We start from the raw sequence: 7,969 nt of genomic DNA, 5'->3' as shown, positions 1-7,969 counted from the left end.
GCACCACTCAACCTGTCCAGTATGACAACCTCCATTACAATTTTTTATACCTTTTTACTTAACCTTTATTTAACTAGGCAAGTCAGTAAAGAACACATTCTTATTTACAAGGACCAAAAGGCCTCCTGGGGGGACGGGGGCTGGGATTAAAAATACAAATCAGAGATAAGTGATTACTGCACACATGATTACTGTGATTTAACTAGGCATCGTTGGGAAGGGCTCGTAAGCAAGCATTTCACGATAGTCTACACCCATTGTATTTGGTGCACGTGACAAATAAAATGTTATTTTATTTGAAGACAGTTTCGGTCAGTGTGACCTTCCTATAAACATTCCCCACCTCCACAACTCTCTCTCTCTGTGTTTTATTTTATTACTAAACGTATAAACTGAACAAAAATATAAATGCAACATGGAAAGTGTCGTCCATGTTTCATGAGAAATTTTCCATATGCACAAAAAGATTATTTCTCTCAAATGTTGTGCACAAATCTGTTGACATCCTTGTTAGTGAGCATTTCTCCTTTGCCAAGATAATCCATCCACCTGACAGGTGTGGCATATCAAGAAGCTGATTAAACAGCATGATCATTACAAAAGTGCACCTTGTGCTGGGGACAATAAAAGGCCACTCTGCAGTTTTGACGCACAACACAATGCCACAGATGTCTCAAGTTTTGAGAGAGTGTGCAATTGGCATGCTGACTGCAGGAATGTCCACCAGAGCTGTTGCCAGAGAATTTAATGTTCATTTCTCTACCATAAGACACCTCCAAAGTCGTTTTTAGAGAATTTGGCAGTGCGTCCAACCGGCCTCACAAACCTCAGACCACTTGTAACCGCACCAGGCCAAGACCTCCACATCCGGCTTCTTCACCTGCGGGATCGTCTGAGACCAGCCTCCCAGACAGCTGATGAAACTGAGGAGTATTTCTGTCTATAATAAAACCCTTTGTGTGGAAAAACTATTTCTGATTGGCTGGGCCTGGCTCCCAAGTGGTTGGGCCCATGCCCTCCCAGGCCCCCCAACGACCCTGCCCTGTCATGTCAAATCTTTAGATTAGGTTCTAATTTATTTATTTTAATTGACAGATTTTCTTGTATGAACTGTAACTCAGTAAAATCAATGACATTGTTGAAGCGTTTATATTTTGGTTCAGTATAAATAGATACTGTTATTGAGACAGACAATAGGCGTTACAGACACTAAGACTGCAGATGTATACACGGTCAAATGTATCAACCCCTACAAAAATGATCATGAATTATGACAGAGTATCAACGGCAATTTATATCATTCGAGAATAACGCTGAAGTTATTTCTCCACACCGTCTGTGTCAATTATAACCTCCAATGATCATGACTCACATTACCATTCCTCTCTAACCTAGTCATTGTGTTTGGCATATCATTAGAGACTTTAACCTTGAAATGTTTTCTGGCCATCGTGCAAGGTTTACCTGTAAGTGTAAACTTCCATGCTGCCAGCCAGCCTCTATAAATCTATCTAGGAAGGCAGTCATCTAGCCAGGCTGTCATTCAACTTCTGAGTCATTGTGAGGCATCTTTGTTCCAGAGATGAATACTATTAATTAAAGATCAGACCCAAGTTCAAATATTATTCAATATAATTTCAAATACTTTAAATTTGTACTTGATTAAGCTTGTCTGGCTTAATGCACACTATAATAGTGCCCAAATCATACCCAGCTGGCAATTCAGGAAGGCTAGAGCAAACACTCAAAATATTTGAAAGATTTCAAATAGTTTTTGAACTAAGGTCTGCTATCTATAGGCTAACTACAGGCCCCATAAACATGGGCCAACAGAACAACATGTCCCTTCCTGCTGCACTTCTGAAAATAATATGAGTAATCAATTCTCAAATCAAATGTATTAGTCACATGCTTCGCAAACAACAGGTGTAGAATAACAATGAAATGTCCCCCAACAACGCAGAGAGAAAGAAAATAAAGAAATAATAGAAAAGTAAAACACGTAATAATAAAGATAATAACACAATGAATAATTACACAATGAATAATGATACAATGAACAAGTATTTGATAACCTGCAAAATCGGCAGTGTTTCCTACTTACAAAGCATGTAGAGGTCTGTCATTTTTATCATAGGTACACTTCAACTGTATACACTGTCAAATGTATCAACCCCTACAAAAATTATCATTAATTATGACAGAGTATCAACGGCAATTTATATCATTCGATATAAATGTGTGATTGTCTGAAAACCGGCAAAATCGGCAGTGTATCAAATACTTGTTCTCCCCACTGTACATGGGGTACCAGTACCGAGTCGATGTGGGATACATATAACTAGGAATAAAGGGACAGATAATAAATAGTAGCAGCAGCGTATGTGATGCGTCAAAAAAGTTAGTGCCAAAAGGGTCAATGCAGATAGTCCGGGTAGCTATTGGTTAACTATTTAACTAACGATCTTATCGCTTGGGGGTAGAAACTGTTCAGGGTCCTGTTGATTCCAGACTTGGTGCATCGTTGTGTTTTGCCTTGTGGTAGCAGAGAGAACAGTCTATGACTTGGGTGGCTGGAGTCTTTGACAATTTTTAGGACCTTCCTGTAGAGGTCCTGGATGGCAGGGACCTCGGCCCCAGTGATGTACTACCCTCTGTAGCACCTTGAGGCCGGATGCCAAGCAGTTGCCATACCAAGCGGTGATGCAGCCAGTCAAGATGCTCTCAATGGTGTAGCTGTAGAACATTTTGAGGATCTGAGGGCCCATGTCAAATCTTTTCAGCCTCCTAAGGTGGGAGCGGCATACCCTCTTCACAACTGTCTTGGTGTGTGTGGACCATAATAGATCCTTAGTGATGTGGACACAGAGGAACTTAAAGCTCTCAACCTGCTCCACTACAGCCCCATCGATGTGAATGGGGGTTTCTTGGCCTTCTGTATGGAAACTGGAGTGGGTCCAGGGTGTCTGGGATGATGGTGTTGATTTGAGCCATGACGAGCCTCTCAAATAATTTTATGGCTATAGATGTAAGTGCTACAGGGCGATAGTCATTTAGACAGGTTACCTTGGCATTCTTGGGCACAGGGACTATGGCGGCCTGCTTGAAACTTGTAGTTTTTACAGACAGGATCGGGGAGAGGTTTAAAATGTCAGTAAAGACACTTGCCAGCTGGTCAGCGCAAGCTCTGAGTGTGCATCCTGTTAACCTGTTTCAAGGTCTTACATCTGCTATGGAGAGCATGATCACACAGTCTTCCGGAACAGCTGGGGCTCTCATGTATGGTTCAGCTTGCCTTGAGGGAGAGCATAGAAGGCATTTAGCTTGTCTGGTTGGTTCGCATCACTGGGCAGCTTGCGGCTGGGTTTCCCTTTGTAGTCTGTGATAGTTGGCAAGACCTGCCACTTCCGACGAGCATCAGAGCCTGTGTTGTAGGTTTCGATCTTCGTCCTGTATTGACACTTTGCCTGTTTGATGGTTTGTAGGAGGGTTTTGAGGTATTTCTTATAAGTGTCCGAATTGGTGTCCCGCGGAAGCTTTAGCCTTTATCTCAGTGTGGATGTTGCCTGTAATCCATGGCTTCTGGTGGGGGAAAAGGGAAACCTAGTCAATTGCACAACTGAATGCATTCAACCGAAATGTGTCTTCCGCATTTAACCCAACCCCTCTGAATCAGAGATGTGTGAGGGGCTGCCTTAATCAACGTTTACGTCATCAGCGCCCGGGAAGCAGTATGTACGTTCACTGTGGGGACAACGTTGTCGATGCACTTATTAATGAAGCCGGTGACTGATGTGGTCAACTCCTCAAAGCCATCGGATTATTTTATTTTTTTGTCTCTAGTTGCACAGGTGACATGATTGTAGAAATGAGGTAAGACAGATTTTGGTTTTCTTGCATTAAACCACCAGCCACTAGGAGTGCCGCTTCTGGATAAGCATTTTCTTGTTTGCTTATGGCCCTATACAGCTCGTTGAGTGCTGCCATCATCGGTTTGTGGTGGTAAATGGTGGTAAATTAAAACTCTCTTGGTAAATAGTATAGTCTACATCTTATCATGAGGTATTCTAACTCAGGTGAGCAGAACCTTGAGACTTACATGGTATTAGAGATTGTGCACCAGCTGTTGTTAACAAAGAGATTACACACCTCCTCCCTTGAGCTTAATGTACAGTATTTTATCCATGTCCTTGTTCAGCCAAGACTCAGAGAAACATAGGATATTACAGTTCTTCAGGTCCTGTTGATAGGAGAGTCTCGAAAGGATCTCTGCCAGTTTGTTCTCCCGCACAGCAAAAAGTGAAATCTAAGCAAAGCCAAAATATATTATATTAAGTGATAATTCACTTAAAATATTTTTTAAAATGTTTTTTCATACAAAGCTAAATTATCTTACGTCATTGGCTGATCATTTTGTTTATTTTAACCCCAAAAAATGCTTAATACAAGTAATTTATCTAATATTCTTAAGATATTCAAGATATCTTCAAGATATTTCGGCAGGGTAGCCTAGTGGTTAGAGTGTTGGACTAGTAACCGAAAGGTTGCAAGTTCGAATCCCTGAGCTGACAAGGTACAAATCTGTCGTTCTGCCCCTGAACAGGCAGTTAACCCACTGTTCCTAGGCCGTCATTGAAAATAAGAATTTGTTCTTAACTGACTTGTCTAGTTAAATAAAGGTTAAAAAAATAAAAATAAAAAAAGATATTGTACCCTAATCGTCATATTAATGGTAAAATATCTTGAAAATATCTTGAAATAAGATAAATTATTTATTTTAAGCTTTTTGGGGGGTGATAAACCCTGGATTGCTGATGTTTTGACCATGGAGACGCTTTGAAGCCACTGGTTGGCCATATTGGCAGTTGTGACTGAAGGAATACAGCTTCTAGTCACAACTAGAAGCTAGCTGTATTCACGGTGTCGCCAGTGGTAGCTAACGTGGCCAATTTTTTTTACCTCCAGTGATTTTATTTAAATAGGATAGTAGCATCCTACACAATAAATAACTAATATTGATAACCATCTAGATGTCACCTTGATACAAGCATGAATGACAACAACACCAGGACACAATGTAGTTGTTCCCATTTGTCAAGCACTGTAGTCCCGCAAATGTGTGGTGGAAGGGTATCAAATACATCAATAACATGGTTTCCATGTGTTTGATACCATTCCATTTGCCCGTTCCAGCCATTATTATGAGCTGTCCTCCCCTCAGCAGCCTCCACTGTGTTGGAAGTAGCTGGGCTACTGATGCCAATATCAGGGTGACAGCCACAGTAAGCACATGTATACAATGCATACAAGAAAGACTACACCTATCATCAGTACTTTCATCGAAAATAAACAATCGTCAACTCAGACTCATCCTCTGGCTTCAAAACGTTAAGTCCAACTTTCGCAGTAGTTCAATTGTAAATCTCATCTGTAACTGTAGTCCATCTAGTCACAAGCCATATTGCCACTCCTCAGAAAAGCAGTCCTCCATAGGAATGAATGGAATTCTACAGTAATTCATTTAAATGTTTCAATGCCAAAATTACATGTATTTAAGTCATTGTTTTAGTGGTGGGGACAGTACCATTAGTACTTAAAAATAATTATGCTTCAAGGAAAATGTTTTAATATATATATATATATATATTAAATGTTTTGGTCACATAACATCATTTAAAAGTATGCGTTAAGGTGTGTATGTAATATAATTAACGTGTAATTGAATGAACCTGTTCTTGGTTGTTTGATCAATAGGACTGTAAAGTTCCGATATGACTCACATGGTATTTACACATTTGCAGAAAACGATTAAACTGCATTTCGTGGCTTTTGCAAATGATTTATAATGATGTAAAGTTGTTCTGTTGCTACTGCCTGTGTCCAGTTCAAAGTGTATGATGGCAGGCAGGCCTGTGTGCCTAATTACATTAAGGACTACTGTAGCTTTCTTACTTTCTTACTGTGGATTGCTATGGAATTTTCACCAATACCTTACTCTGCGTCATTCCCAAACATTCTATGAAAGTATGAAAATGTGAAAAAATCTATGCGCTCGCTTGTCAAAAGAAAAGGCATCATATTCTTCCTGGGGGTGTAAATAAATAGATTTGAATAAGATTTCATGTTGCTAAAACTCTGTCAGTTCCACTTTAAGTCTCATATTAACTTCCATATTAACACCTTTCATTTCCTGTCCACCTGTTCACCTCCTAGTGCTCTGCCACTCTGGGTTCAGCTTCAGGTTGAGGTTTATTTACCTGACATCATAGTACATTATGTGAAACATACTTAACATGTGATGTCATAAATAGTTCAAAAGATGGGTACAAATAATAGTTATACTTTATTTAAAAGGTACCAACATATTGACTTCTTAACGCATTCAGAGTTCATACAGAAAGCTAACAGGGACTGTTCATGAAGAACTAAGCCTAACATGGACTGTTCATGAAGAACTAAGCCTAACAGGGACTGTTCATGAAGAACTAAGCCTAACAGGGACTGTTCATGAAGAACTAAGCCTAACATGGACTGTTCATGAAGAACTAAGCCTAACAGGGACTGTTCATGAAGAACTAAGCCTAACATGGACTGTTCATGAAGAACTAAGCCTAACAGGGACTGTTCATGAAGAACTAAGCCTAACATGGACTGTTCATGAAGAACTAAACCTAACAGGGACTGTGCATGAATAACTAAGCCTAACAGGGACTGTTCATGAAGAACTAAGCCTAACAAGGACTGTTCATGAAGAACTAAGCCTAACAAGGACTGTTCATGAAGAACTAAGCCTAACATGAACTGTTCATGAAGAACTCAACCTCATCCTATTTCTGCACCACTCAACCTGTCCAGTATGACAACCTCCATTACAGTTCATCAGAGATGTGTTTCTCCTCCCTGCACACATGATTACTGTGATTTAACTAGGCATCGTTGGGAAGGGCTCATAAGCAAGCATTTCACAGTACAGTCCCCCTTTGTATTCTGCATTGTATTATTTGCTGACAGTTTCAGTCATTGTGACCTTCCTGTAAGAATTCCCACCTCCACAACACTCTTTCTATCTCTGTTCTATCAACAGTTCATGTTGCTGATTTTTTAAATTCATTATTAAGCATAGAAATAGATACTGGGATTGAGACAGACAATAGGCTTTACAAACACTAAGACTGTAGATGTATACACTGACAGAGTATCAACGCCAATTTACATAATTCGAGAATAAGGCAGAAGTTATTTCTCCACACCATGTGTCAATCATAAGCCCCTACCATTAGAGTCACATTGCCATTCCTCTCTAACCTATTCATTGTTTAGTGGCATATCATTAGAGTCTTTAACCTTTGAACTTTTTCCTGGTCACCTTGTGACCTTAAGCCTACATTTTTTTTTTTATATATTGAGTGATAATTAACTTTTTAAAATAATTCCTATCATTGGCAGATCATTTTGCGTATTTTAATCTATAGATTTAAAGCTGTAATATGTGGGCGACTGGACCAAAGTCACATAGAAATGTGTGTTATAGATCTGTCATTCTCATTGAAAGCAACCAGGAAATGGCGTAGCGATTTCTGCATTGTGCATCTTTAATATAAGTAATCTGTTCAAGATATTGTACCTTAATAGTCGTATTAAGGTAAGATATCAATAAAATGATATTGAAATAAGAGAAATTACTTGTATTAGGTTTTTCGGCGGTTAAAATAAGCAAAATTGTCTGCCAATGTAGTCAGATAATGCAGCTTGCTACAAAAAACTATACAAAATACTAATTTTAAGTGAATTATCACTCAATATGAGATATTTAGGCTTGCTTTGATTTCACACTGCGAGCTCCAGGTCTTTATCTTCCAAGGTGTTTATTACTTGGTTAATGTTTAGTCAGAGGCTTTGTGGCCCCGAGGATGCAGCAAGGACATCTGAGACATACAGGGTTCTGAGAGTGGTTGGTAGAACCGCTGGT

The sequence above is a fragment of the Oncorhynchus kisutch genome, unplaced genomic scaffold (genome assembly GCF_002021735.2).
Source record: "Oncorhynchus kisutch isolate 150728-3 unplaced genomic scaffold, Okis_V2 scaffold2156, whole genome shotgun sequence".
NCBI lineage: Eukaryota > Metazoa > Chordata > Actinopteri > Salmoniformes > Salmonidae > Oncorhynchus > Oncorhynchus kisutch.
This window is presented reverse-complemented; position numbering follows the sequence as displayed.